A 14900-nucleotide genomic window follows, 5' to 3' on the forward strand; every position below is an offset into this window, starting at 1 on the left:
GAATAAATTAATGGCAATCCATTTCGGAAAATTGGAATGATGCACAGTGGTCATTAATGCAAATTTCAAGGATAATGGGGCGAGGTTCGTGTGACACATAGATAAAGTCAACTACCTTTTGTTAAGTGGATATTATACAATAACCAACTTTAATCTAGCCTTTAAAGAAGTCGAAATGTAATTTGCTAAGCAGCAAGGACTTCAAAAAGTTGATTTTGCAACGCACAGGACAGCAAGGAGTTTCACTTGCATACGAGTGTATGTACGAGTATATCCTTGCGACGTTGCTGACAAATGACAACACAAGCATATCGATGTCGCAACAGCCAAGAAAAACAAAAACACCCAGGCAAATAAGCAGACATGTGGGGTTGAAAGGACCCAGCAGCATTAACCCCACAATGGACGCAGCATGTCCGATGACCAAAAGATGGAGATGCAGAGATATGAATGGATGATGGGAAGACAGGGACAGGCGTAAGCTGAAATATCCACACAACTAATCTGTGCGAAAGAGCCAGTGCGCTAGACGTCCCTAGAAAGAGACGGCGGCAAGCTGCAGGATTTACATATTAAGCCATTTTTAATTTACGACTTGGCCAAAATGCTGCTGTGGAGTAGTATTAGTAGTAGTAGTAGCAGCGAAGGAGCAGGACGAAAGACTTTCACCCATTTCCCCGCCGCCTGACTAAACAGCAGATAACAAAGAATGGTGAATGGTGAATGGTGAAACGCAGGGTGAACGCAGATGGATGATAAAGCAGCCAAAAGGGATAACGACGTCCATGTATCCTTACGCAAAAGCCACATAACGGCAGTGGAAACCACCCACCAGTCAGCCACCCACCAGTCCCCTCCCCCCTTTCATCGCCCCAGCACAACCTTGGACCCAAAGGTTTTCCCCGGAAAACGAAGAAGCAGAAGCAGGCAGTGAGCTACAATGACAGTAATAAAATAAAAGTAAATCCGTGCTTCGTTTTTTTTTCTGCTTTCTTTGCCGGCTGGCATCTGTCAAAGTTTGACATTGACGTACAAGTCTCGGAAGTGGAGAATCTTGGAGTATAGAATCGAGAGCTGCGAAATGAGACGCAGATTGTTTAGAGATTTAGAGATGTTTTCCATGTCGGGAGTTGCCCTTTGGAGAAGCTGGAAAATGAGCGGTTAGAAAGTGAAAGTAGAGAACCGTTTCTATAGGTCTTAAAGGTATTTCATAGAGATTCTAAATTGGAAATAATTCAGTTTAGTGGATTTTGAAAAAGTCTCTTCATTTCAGCTTCTCATTTATCCACCCAATATTTTATAGTTCTTTAATCTGCATTTCCTTGGGGTCTCTTTTTCTAAGAAGAAATAAACCCAACAGGAAATGGCAATAACAAGCATTATAAGGGATATTTCCCCATGGGCTGTTCCATTTTTATAGAGCTCCACCATATCGCAGGGAAAATCTTCAAGACTTTCCCCCCCTTTTCAGCAACTTTTCCAGTTTACTGGTGCGACAACAGGTGCAGGCGCAAATCCGGGAAAGGAATACAAAAAAAAAAGGGATATGCAAGGACTATAGGAAGGAAGAACCATCAATCACGTGCGGACTCGCAAAGCCAAAGCCAACTTAACCATATGCCAAAAGGTGGTTACCGAAGACCCTCCAGAAGACCACCCCCCTCCACCCTCCATCAACCGCAACTTTCGCCGCAACCCCCACACCCTTTAATCCCCCATTTTGGTGGGGCGTCAAATGTGACGCTTGCAACAAAAAAAAGAAAAAAAGGAGAAAAGCTCCAGACTCCAGCCCCCGAAAAAGCCCCAAATAAAACCATCTCTAACAAGCGGAAGGAAATGTTGGGCTGACTGATGCCGACAATGACGATGATGATGATGATGACAATGTTCCTGGCTTCGGTTCTTTAAAGTTTTCAGTTTTCAGTTTACAGGGATACCGGAGTGGGAGACCAGTGAAAAGTCAATGTCTGTTGCGGTTTTGTCACTCAAAACACACAAAAACCGCTTTGTTTGCTGGGGCGAAAGGAAAAGGAAATCCCCATCCAATCCAGCTTCGTCTTCTTCTATTGTATCTCTGGGTGTGAAAAGATTTTCACTTGATTTGACGCTGCGCCACGAGCGATTTTCTCTCTTTTTTCCAGTTGATTATAAACATTTCTTACTCGAATCATTTTACTGGCTTGTTATCCCTTCGCAAAGTTCACTCACCTGCAAACAAAAAAGGAAACAGAGTTAAGGTTAGAATGACCGAAAAAGGAGTTATGTTTGCTAATTAAAAGATTACGAAAACCAAAACCAAAACCCTTTTCAAAATCGCAAACTAGCCTGGCATTTAATTAACTGAGATACAACAACCCCGAAAAAAGAAATAAAGGCAAAAAGGCCAACCAAATGGAAAGACAAGTAACAAGTCTATTAAAAATATGCCCACGCGAATGATTTATAACATTTTCGCTTCGGTGAGACGGCACAAAATAAAAAGTGGATATTATATAATGGTAGGACACGGCATTAGCTGGTCACCTTCCTCTGCTCCTTTTAGGGAGAATTTCGAAAAAAATAAAAACAAACATTTTTTGACAGGAAAAGCGGGTGCCTTTGGCATGCCGTGAAAAATGATGACTGTGGCAATTGGTTTTTTGGGAAAACTGGAAAGGACGTCACAAAATACAGCCAGATGAAGATGAGTTGTGTAAAATAGTTGGAACATCTGGGCACTACTGGAAATTAGTTAATACAGAATTTGGGGGAAATGCATCTATTCAATTAATTACTGAAGAAATAAATAAACACATTTAATATTGGGTTGTAAATACACACATCTAATATTGGGTTGTAAATACACACTTCTGTAATTGGGTTATGAAAAGTAACTTCCAACTTTTTTGTGAACAAACATATAATCAAGCTTACCACTTCAAATTTCTAACAATTTATTATCCCGCAAAGCCTAATTCAGTTATCAAAATATAAGAAATTTGAACTCGGGCCACTTTCACTGCCACAAGAACAGCTGCCAGCGAACCCATAAAAAAAGCATGATTAATCAGCAAAAAAAGCAGAAGAAACGAGGAAAACCACAACAACAAAAAATTGTAGCAAGAGAAAGAACAAACAAAGTTGCAGTTACGGCTCAATAAGCCAACAAAGGCGAACCTTGGGCCTTGGCCTCCAGTCGATGATGAAGCATTTTCCCCACTGCCTCCTTCATTTGCAACGAAAAGCCGCAGACGGCAACAACAACAATGGAGTTGAGTTGCATGATGAGCAATGGAAAAATTACTAACCGCAATGAAAATTGAAAAACATTTATTAGGAAAGCACACACTGCACGTACAGAAAATGCGTAATCTAATCGGCTAGTCTTGGCTACTCATAAAATAGCTCTGTGTATTTATATTTAAATGAATAATTATTAACATTGTTACATACATTAAATATAATATTTTTTATTTGATATTTTCATAAATACTTCTTTTTCGAGTGCATGTTAAATAACAAGAAGATGAGATGCACAGGCTTGGCTCATGGCAATGGAAATGGAAATGGGAAGTCTGAGGCACAGAACGCCGTGGGTTAAGGCTGTGGCAGAGAGAGGGGTTAAGGGCTACTGTGCGAGTGCCTTGTTTATGGGGGTTAATAATCGAACGCGATTGCCAGGACAAGATAAACTCGCTGGGACCATTGTAACTCTTATCGTGAGTCGGCAGAAATCATTTTTCAGACTGCCTTTGCCTTTGCGAATGCGGGCGCATCATCATGCAGCTCCCTCACTTCAATTCCAACTGACGGATTTCTTCTACGAGTTTACGCCAAAATGGTTGAAATCATCTATTGATTACTAAAATATTCAGCGAAACCCATCGATTTTGGTGGCTTTTTTTAAGCGCGTGGGTGTCAAATAAATGAATTATAGCAAGATAATCAATCATGGAATGCGCTTTTGTGTGGCTCGCATAAAGGGAAGATCACCCACGGTGTGATGGCTTATAAAAAGCAGAAGATTTATGTGCGAAATCGTTGGAAGATACAGGTTGAGAGCAGCCTGAGGTGGAGCACTAAAATGATATGGGTATTTTCTCGAAAGAATTTAAGGTGGGGTGTTTTCATAACTGCCATTAAAATGGCTTTAAATTTGCTCTTAAATAGTTACAGTAGAAACGGAATCTCCATCATGCTACGATTTTAGTTGTCCCACAAATCAGTCAAGTGCACTCACTATTTTTGTCAAAATGTATGGAAAAGTCGGAAATAACGAGTGAAAAACCAACGGCAGCTGGCCAATTACAAAAGAATTACCCGCCGCAAGAGTATTGCATTGGCATTTTCCCCGACATTTGTCAATTGCAATAAAAATAATCAACATGCATCGCCTGGACGCCGCTGACTTTGGTCTTTTCGCGGCAGGAAACTTTCAGTGGGAATCGGAATCGGAATTGGAGTTGTGGATTTGCGGAGTTGTGGAGTTTTAGATTTGCGGAGTTGGAGTTAAATTTACGACCCGCATGGGCAACACGTCCAAGAAACCGAGAACTGCAGAACTGCAGAGCTGCGAATGCAACTGCATTTCGTTGCCATTAACATAATAATGCTGCGGCTGCGGCTGCAGACCGTTTATTTGCATTGCACAATTTGAAGCCAAAGTAAATAATCAACTCGCACTAATCTGCAGCCAAACTGCAAACTGCATTTAGCAAAAATGTTTTCTCTCTTTTTTATTCCGTCCGAGCCATTTGGTCAGTACATTTTGCGGTCGAGGCGGCTGGCAAAGATATAAAACCCGAAGAAAGACCAATGGAGAGAATGGGTTTTTTTGTTTGCCACTCGGGCTTTATCATAATTTAACTCGGTTTTCTATTTGGTCTCGGTCTGCAGTTTGGCTTTACTTTGGTTTTCGCTCGCAGTCCATCCAGTAGCCAGTAGCTAAACTCAAGATCCTGACACTCGAGTTGGATGTCTGGACGTGAGTCGGATGCAAATTGTGTAATCGTTGTGGGCAGATGGGCAGTTCGAGTGGCCAGTTTCTGATTACTCAGAAATTATACCTTCGGCGGGCGGGAGTCGATAAAAACGCAGTTAACTTTGATGGAAGGATCTCAGTTTCTGGATAATTCGAATAGGATGTGCTGGTAATGACTCTCCCTAAATGGTTCTTTGAAATATTGTTTTAAAAAGGAAACAATAACATATCAGTTCGTTGAAATATTGTTTAAATAAGGAAACAATAACACATAAATTGAGTAGTAGAAGGTCATAAATGAAAGCGCTGCAGAATATTGAGCATGCATATTAAGAAGTTCCACAATCTCTTTGTTCAATCAACGTCTAATATTTATATTGTTCGACTGCCATTATCTTGATTATTGCCTCACATCTTGGCCCCTACATAATTCCTATCTGTTTCATCTGAAAACTAATCCGACGTATGACCAAAAGCATATGAAATTTGAAAAGCAATATTGCCCGAAATTAATTGTACCCACGCACACGGCCATAAAATGTGAAACCCTAATGCCAGAAAATCTCCTAAAAATCTCCTAAAAACCTCCTGAAAAGCTCGCCCATAACTCAATCACTCAAAAGATCTGTGCGACGACATCCATGGAAAATGTCAGCAACCTTGCCTGCCCAGCACTTTATTGTTTATCGGCTATTGGGGATCTGAAACCGAATACAATACAACTCACAATACTCACACTCCAACTCAATTATGCAAATTACCAAGACTCTAAACAAATTTGTTTGCCTGTCGTCATCTTTTCTGTGGCCGTTGTTTAATGATTTCATATTGGTCAACTTGGCCCATAACTCTGAGTGTGTTTATACATACATATATATATAGATAGTACAGATGGACCACATGTCATGCGATGCTTTATCTGCGAGATATAAATTAGTCGGACGACAGGTGTAGGCATCTGTGAGATTGTTGGGCAACTTGGGCAACTTGGGCATCTTGGGCAAGGGAAAACTTCACAGCATTTCCCAGCACGAGTAGGATGGATGAAATTTGTTTAGTTTTTAATGCCCACTGACACCGGGCAGACAGAATGACATCCAGACCCGATGACGATGAAGATGGAGATGGTGATGAAGATGAAGATGAAGATACTCCTCCCTGCACGCCTTGTGTTTTGCAGATAAGTCACGTCTCTCGTGTCATCGCATATTTGTCACAGAGTCCTCCGCCTGCCCGCCTTTTGGCCTAATTGGAGTGGGCAGATATCCACATATCCACTGCGATGTGGTGGGCACTAGTTTGGCCAATTAAATTCGAGTCCAAACTTATTTAAAACTATTATCTGGCGCAGCAAGTCAAAGCAAACCGCACCGAACATGCCCATAATCAGTTCAAACAAATCAACTTTCCCGAAACGAGAGGCAAACGAAACCGCCGTTTGCAACCACCGAAATGCAACCACTTGCCTAGCAGAATGTGCACCACAATTGCAGCTGAAAATTGCGGGGAAAACGGGGAAAATCGCCAAAATGGAGACAAGTGAGGGGAAGGCAAGTTTGTAATGTGGTGGAATTATTCACATCACAAACGGATTTCGCATTCAAATGGTTTTCAGACTGGGTGCGGCTCAATCTAATGGCCAATGGCTAAGCAGATATGTTGTTTCAGGTGGTAAAACTAAAATCGCTTATTATTTAAAGCATGAAATGAAACGCAGTCATAAATTCGCTAAAAAGATCAAATTACCTATGGTCAGAAAAGTCATAAGTTTATGAATAAACCTACATATGTGTGAAATCTGAGAGTTGCCATAGGCCAAAATGTAGTACCTTTAAATGTATAATGCATAATATAATATACACTATTATACAGAGAGATAGTAAAAAAAACAATACATAGTATATTAAACACTTTCTCATATACTATATCCAAAAATTGCTACTTTGTGCTTCATTTGAGTAATGCATGTATTTTAGTATAGCTTAAGGCAAAAATCTTTATATTTGAACACCCAAAGAGTGCACATTTAGAATACCTTCTTTGCCCAATATCCTCCAATGAAAATGCAGCTGCTTGCCCACATTTTCCGGGCACAACTCCATGCGAGCCAACACCTCTGACACTTTCCCCAACTGGGCGACAAATCCAACATAAAGACCCAAAGCGGAAGTGCACCAAGTACTTACTTAGGTCGCCTTAACGCGATTTACTAATGCAGATCACATCGCATCTCATTCACACTTTCCTTTCCTTGATCGGAGTTGGGCTAAGTTGTGTCAGCTGGCAGCGATCCGACACACTTACACAAACATTGCATGGGTATACAAAAAGAAAAGGACGGGGATCTGGGGAAAGAGGGAGAGGCAAGATCGCTAATGCGTAACGTGTGACAGTTGCTGTCATCCGGGCCGAAAGAGATGGAGCATAGCTACTGCGACGTGGGTCTGCCATCTCACTCCAGTGGCTCTTAACCCCTGTCTTTCAATAAAGTGTGTAGGTGCACTGGGCTAATCTGTAAGTGGAAATCTGTTTGCATTTTGTTCGAAAATATTAAAAAGCAATTTCCATTCCTGTCGTTTGTTCTTTTTCCTTTTTTTTTTTTTAATTAACTCAGGTCCCTCTTCGTTTTCCGAGCCACTTGAAAGTCCACTTGAGGTAAACTCTTTGCACAGCGAGAGCGCTGTTTTCCTTTTTTTTTTCTACGTTTTCTACGTAAATATTTGCTAAGAACGTTTCCTACACAATTTTCCGTCAACTTGACACACACATGCGATGCTCACATTCACTAATTATTCTCCAGGCACTTGAACCAGATTTTCAGGCCCACATACAATGCATTTTGAAGAACAATGTTCTTATTGTGACTAGAGACAGCTTTGGGTTAAGGTGAAACCCGAGGACCTTGCCTTAGTTACATTTTAATGGCCATATAAACAATTTATTAGGTATGTGCAGCAACAAAAAACCTTAAATTTACAGTTTCTACTCTTTCTACGTTTAAAGGCAATTTTTGTTTAATTTCTTTAAGCTCTCCTCATACGAAAACATTGCCTTTATGCTCAACAAACTTGAGAGGAATGTTTTGGCTGCATCCATCATTATTCCACAAAAAGCCAAAGTTCTGTGTTTAAACAATTGCCTGCGGGCCACTTGAAGCTGTATCAATAATGTTCGATTCGATTCGAGATCCACTTTAAATAGACGCACGTAGAGAAAGGCAAACAAAACTGGCAACTAGAAATTACTGTTAACAACTGCAGCAATAATATTTGTACATGCGTTGCATTTTCACGCCGCATAATTAGACAGACGATCGGGAAAGCCTTCACAACTGCCGCCAACTGTGGCCAACTTGAATTGAAATTCAATGCAGCCAGCGAGCGCAACACCAGCATTCACTTTAATTAGATGCCAACCTCTGTACATTTATGCTAATCAACACTCATGGGTTGGGTTCCTTCGAAAAATGGTAAGATGGTATCCGAAGAACGAAAATGTCAAACCTGCCTGGCATTCGGAAAATGCACTTCTGACCCACATCAAATTGACCAAAAAGTTGAGGAAGTACAGGGGAAGGGGCAGGAAGACTACTGAAAGGCAGCTAGTCTATTGACACCTTCAATGGTTCTTTTTAATTTGCATTTCATTTCGGACGAGTCATTAATTTTATTTTTTTTTTGTTGGCGCACCCATACAATTTGTACTATTCTATCAAGAAGCCAGTTTCCAAGCTTAAGAATTCAAGACAAGAGCTCCAAATGGTATCTCATCAACAGATCAATAGATATCTATCAAAGATACAATACTGCATCAATCTTAAGCATATCTAGATTAACCCTCCAACTACATTCCCATACAGAAGTTCTAGATAATTATACTTAGATAATAACTATCCCATTCCGATAAGAATCAAATGCAGCGAAGTGCATCTGCAATCCTTGCAATCCCCTGCAATTACAAATTATTCCAGCAACTCACCTTTTCGTAGAGCAGCACTTGCAATACAGATACTTCCAACTTCTTTGCAGGAACTTTGGAATTATGTCGAGGAATTTCTTTCAGGCTCAATTAATCCATTAAAGCGATGGCTTTTATTGCATCAAGTGCGCACTTTGCAATCGTCTCTATAATTGCATTGATTCTGTGTGTAATTTTAATTGAAAATTCCTCAACTCCTCAACTTCTCAACTCGCACTCGTCACTAACAAAGCGTAAAAAAAGCGGGGGAATGAGCGCCCGAATTCCTCTGCTTCTTCACTTATTGAATTCTAACGCACGTTGGTCACACTTGCCACTAGACAGCTTTTAATATAATTTCTTGAATTTTGGGCGCTTACATGGGTGCAAAAGTCGCTGTCAGCGGTTATCAATCAAGGCAATTACACGCACACAATGGGCCAATAAAATCTTTAAAGCCGTAGCAGCTTGTTTTCTTTTTGGTTCGCTGTTTGAATTTATTTTCCGTTATTCGGTTACTTGGCTTCGCCCACTAGTTAGCACTTTTAATTGTGTTTTATGGCCCAAAACGCACAACTTTCCAGCACGCGCACTTCCAATTGGCCAGCGAACTTTACGTAAAATTTGTATCTCGATGAGCGCCGATAACAGAGCATCTGCATGCGCGTGAGAACAGCCGCGTGAGTACCGCCTCCGTCGAAGAAATTTTTCACACTAACCGCCTGCGTTTGGCGAGCAGGCGAACGAGCCACTTTCCTTACATTCGAATTTCCTTCGGCTGCAGTTAACAGCCGCAACTTTAACCTTTAGCGGTTAACAGTGCATCTCGCATGAGAAGTTACACGTGAGAGGGCGGGCTAACAGCGCGTTTTGGTACGAAGCCAATCGGTTAACATTTGGCGAGCTAACAGCGCACCAACCGGTTTCGCTCTCTGGCGCACGCATTAAAGTCGCATGCGATAAGTGTGCGAGAGAGGCTAGAATTTAAACGGCACCACCAACAGCTGTTTTTTGTTTATTTCAATAAATTCTGCAGCATTGTCTGATAAGCACGTGGATTTTTTTCCAATTCGAGTGAATTACAAATACAATGCGGCCACAGGTAGCGCATTTAACAGAGAATGTTATCAGCCCCGATAACAGCTCTGTCAACAGAGGAACTTTTTTCGACTTTATCACAAATTTATTAAATATATGTCGCATAATAATATCGATTTTTATGCATAAGTCAACTGCCTTTATTTAATATTGAAATATGAAGTACTCTGTGCACTGTGGCGAGCCAACGGCAGCCATTAATTAAGAAGCATCCAATTAGCTAAATAAATCCAGTTTGCAACGCCCTGTTGACCAAACGAAATCGCTCGCGGAATCGCTGAAATCATCCACACAATCAATTAAAAATTTAAAAACTCGCCAATTAATAAGTAGGCGCCACACACACACACGCTTAGAAAGTATTAGAAACTCCGGGGGGAGTTGGGGGTTGGAACACACACACGCGTATCTGAGGGGAAAAGTATCTGCCAACTCCCCATATTTGCTAAATCAGCAAATGTGTCGCCCAAGAAGGGTGGGCAAAAAAAAAAAACCAAAGTGCACGGGAATTCTGCTTGATGTAGAATGAAACGCATTAATTTGGCTCGTTATGATTATTGCCACGCCATGCCACGCCCCCCTTACGACGCCCCCTTGCTCGCAGCTGAGGGAGTCGAAGCTGCAGAGAGAAAAAATAGTTGAAACTAATCGTAGCAAAATATTTATATTGGGGGTTTAACTATTGTGAGTAGCTGAGGTATTGAAAACTTGATGTTATGTTTCTCTGTAAATAATTTAAAGAAGTCAAATAAGTAGTTTACAAAAACAAATAGTTTTTCAAATAGTTTCTTCTTCGAAATATAGTTACATATATTGTACGAGTCATTTATTAGTAAGTACCTAAGACTTAAATGAATAAAATGAAATGGAGATATCATAGAAACAGCAGCTAAGAGTTTTAGGTGTACGTCTCAAGCAAGCCATATGGAAATGCCCTGAGTAATATGTTTGTCTGACTCTGACTCTGACTCTGCACAGACCAAACTGTGACCCTCACTCAGCGCCCCTGCCCCTTGTAGCCCCCCCCCCCTTCCCCTTTTGGTGGGGCGAACAAGGGAATAGGGGGTGGGGGAAGGGGGGTTTCGGGGGAACCACCGCCAAAGGCGCACGTTAAGCGAATCGTGCACACGCCCCATGACGATGATTAATTACCTTTTTGGCTGCTTGGCTGCTTGGCTGCTCGGTTCGGTGTTGTCCCGAATGTATCTTTGTATCTTGTATCTTGTGCACATTTCACTTATGCACGCCTCACGCTCCCAGCTCGTTGGCTTTCGGGGGGTGGTCCTCTCGGGAGGGGAAGAATCTCGCTTTTGGGGGTTCGCTTTTCGCTGATGAAGTTGTATTATTTATCGCAAAATGATTTTTCGCACTTTCTGCATGTCTTCGGCTGTCTTTCGTGCGTCTTCTTTTTGCGCGGAAAGGTGTGGAAAATCGAACGAGGAAGCAAAGAATAGGTAAAAGATATAACGGATGCTACAATTTAAGTGGATACTTAGGTACAACAAACTATTATTAACAATATTACAATATTATTACATTTCCATTATTATATTATAATGCAAACTGTAAGGCAAGAAACAATGTTACTTATATGATAATGATTTATATTTAAATATTTTTATAAACTAAGCAGAACGAAGAACTTCTGTTCCACATTTTTTCATTCCAGCACAACCTTTAAAAATTTACGAACCATGCCAACCACAAATAAATTCTAAACGCAATGGCCTTTGTAGATCCACTTTAGATCTACTTAAACAAGCATATAACTCCATAGCATAATGTTGGCTATAAATAAACGACTTTCCCGTGGCAACTCGACTAGGCCAGCTCATAACTCTAGATTGCATTATCTTAGGATCTCGAAATGCAGAAGACACATGTGTTGCGCCCTTTACTTTCGGCACTACCGCAACTCCCTACGAAATAAAGTGAGGACATATCAAGTTGCCCTTTTGGAGGAGGACTGCAAATCGATTGAGGAACCCTGGAGATGGGGTTTTGAGTATTTCACAGAAATTCGAAACCGCGCAAAGTCAATGAACCAAAACAAACGAAAACAAAAGGGGCCACCACCGCGATGGAAATGAAAACAAATACAAATACAATAGGAAAAAGGCAACAAAAACATACGAAATGCACAACAATTTGACATCTGTTTCAACAATTTCGCTGGGCAAAAAAAGGAGTAAAAAAGGAGTAAAAAAGGAGAAAAAAGTAAGGACGAAAAGGATGTCACGTAGATTGACTTGTACAGCAGACAAAAGGAGCCCGAAACTTCAATTCAAACTTGAAATTCACTTGAAAAAGTCCTTCATCTTGAACAAAAAGCAAACCGAAATTCCACCGAGTTCGTGTGACAAATGTCAAGGGTTAATGAGATCCCTTTTTTCAGTACTCTTCAAAAATGGAGTTGTGTTGTTAATTATCATCAACGAACAGGAGTTTAAACGCTTCATTAGACAAAACAGTGCAACCAGCAGACGAAGAACAAAAAGGGAATGGATAATGTATCTACAGATACGAGGGGTGAAAGCGATACCAAAAGGGGAAATGAGTTTAAACATATTTAGTGAAAAATTTGTGGACATCGAAAATATCAAATTACCAAAACCGGGAGTTGCCTGCCTTCTAGTCTTAACGGGAATGGACTTTTTGGAGCAGATAGAGGGTCAGCCAAAGAAAGAGAAATAGGCATTCAATTAGTCACAGTTTACATGGGTGCGAGATTGCAGATAAAGTCGGGAGACATATTGTGAAGATACATTTGTATCTGCACTGATTATGTTTACAACATAAACTTATTGATCTTCTAAAAGATATCTCCAGCACTTGGTAAAACATCATACTTTTAAAGACTGTAAGACTTGAAGAGCACATTTCAAGATGCCAATTATTCCGTTGCGCTTTCCCAGAAATCCGTTGCCTAATGAACTAAATATTGTGAACTCTTTCAATATGTTTAATTATGGCATTTCTCAAGAAAACGATACGATCATTAATATGCATTGTGTTTTGAGAAATGATTTTTCTGCATGCTGTATGGCAAAGTGATATTTTAGCCGCTAATTGTCAGAGTCCACCAAACTTTGGCCCTTAATATGCAGTTCCTAAATTTATTTTAATTAGCTTAACCTCAAGGCGAAGAAAGCGAAGAGCAGAAAAATAAGTTCAATGGGACCCCAAGGTTTGCCTTCTGGAATTCTGAAATGATTGATGAATTGTAACTCCATTGTCTGCTCATAAGTCACTAAAAATCGAGTAGCTTATAGAGTGTATCACTTGCTGCAGTGACTCACTTTAGAATAAATATATAAATATAATCGAAAATGGAATCGGGATCGTAAAAATGCAATTGACATAGGAAAAAGGAAAAGGCGGAAAACAGCTGGGAAATTCGGGGCTGGAAGGTCGTGCTGAGTCGTCTTCATCTTTAATTGCTTGGAAAACAATAGCCGAAAAGGAAAACCGCTGAAGTAGCGCCCCATAAACCATAAAAATGCATAATCTACGACCACTTGACACGCATTAAACAAAAACAAAACAACACAGTGGCGGCTTTCCAACTTTTATGTTTTATGAACCTTTTCAGCATTTTACAATAAATATTTTTAAGACGAAAGAGATGGGCGATCTCACTATTCAGTTGATCAATGCTTCTCCAGATAAGGAGTAAATACAGTGGCGCAGTCCACTTGGCGTAAAATAAAACTGAAACCGAAACTTGTATAGTGCTTTTTATGAATTCATATGGGGCTTCCGTCATACGACTAACTCGGATCGTAAAAAATGCACAACAAAAGAAACTTTTCCGTTCCGCCAAAAGAAACAGCAACAAAAAATAGGAAGCAATGAAAAAATTTAAAGGGGTTTCATTGTCAAAATCACGTGCGTGCTGGAATACTATTTTATTTTGTTTTCCCAACTGGACTTGTAAATTTATTCGTCATATACAGCCGTGGTTCTTGTTATGCAGCTTTTCATGGGCTGCCCTACGATTTTCCGAGGGAAATTACAACTTTGTCATCAAATTCGGACTGCGAGTACAACAACTTGCGTTGTAAAAGAACAATAAAATTGGCGGAAATATTCGCCAAAGTAATTGAGTAATGAAATACATAACTAAATTCACAAGGCTGATTACATCAGTAATTTGGCAAAAGCTAAAGATGCTATAAAGAGTAGAGTATAGTAATATTTAATACCTCAAAGTTACTGAACACATTTTTTTAATTTACTCCTCACGACACGTGAAATTATAAAATAAAATAAAATTCCTGTCAGTCAGATTTTTTGCGCCTGAGTCAAAAATAATTAAAAGACCATAAAAAGGGGTCACATTCAGCAGTTGGTTCATCCAAATATCGTGCATCAGTCAGAATAATTGGGGGTGTGTGCCATGGTTGATTCATGATTAAAGGATGTGCATTAAATATTCATATAAATGTCAATTTAAAGCTATCTCTTTCGGCACAGTGTCACCGTCTCTTTCTCATTGACTGGTTATAGACCAGTTGAGTGGCAGTGTTGGCGGCTTTTTTGTTGTCTCGGCTTTGGTCCGCTTTATTGTTGATATCGCCCATGAATCGAATCCCCAATTGAAAGGCTTCCCTTACTTTCCTTTTTGAACTTTGCCGCCCTTGGAAACAAAGGGGTGAGTGAAAAGCTGGGTGTTTTGGGGGTATAAATAACAATAGATTTATTGCGAACAACACATGAAATGCATTCAAATAGAATGAAAGAAGCTTTGTTGGCTTTGCGGCTGTCTGCTCTTTCACTAAAGCTGCAACTTTAATGTATCAATGAAAATATTTGATAACAGAATAATTATAATAGAATGCAGAGCTTTTGCAGTAAATACTGATATAAAAGTGTTTTCCTTTCA

General features: G+C 40.2%; 1 protein-coding gene across 1 annotated transcript in view; it reads right to left on the reverse strand.

Moving 5' to 3' along the window:
- LOC120445640 (leucine-rich repeat and immunoglobulin-like domain-containing nogo receptor-interacting protein 1) overlaps window positions 1-9613 on the reverse strand; it is a 79260-nt gene extending 69647 nt beyond the window's left edge. Inside the window, exon 1 of the mRNA XM_039626181.1 lies at window positions 8939-9613. The gene's annotated coding sequence lies outside the window, so the exon portion shown is untranslated. The remainder of the gene's footprint in view (window positions 1-8938) is intronic.
- Window positions 9614-14900: the final 5287 nt, after the last annotated feature.

The sequence above is a fragment of the Drosophila santomea genome, chromosome 2R, assembly GCF_016746245.2.
Source record: "Drosophila santomea strain STO CAGO 1482 chromosome 2R, Prin_Dsan_1.1, whole genome shotgun sequence".
Lineage (NCBI taxonomy): Eukaryota > Metazoa > Arthropoda > Insecta > Diptera > Drosophilidae > Drosophila > Drosophila santomea.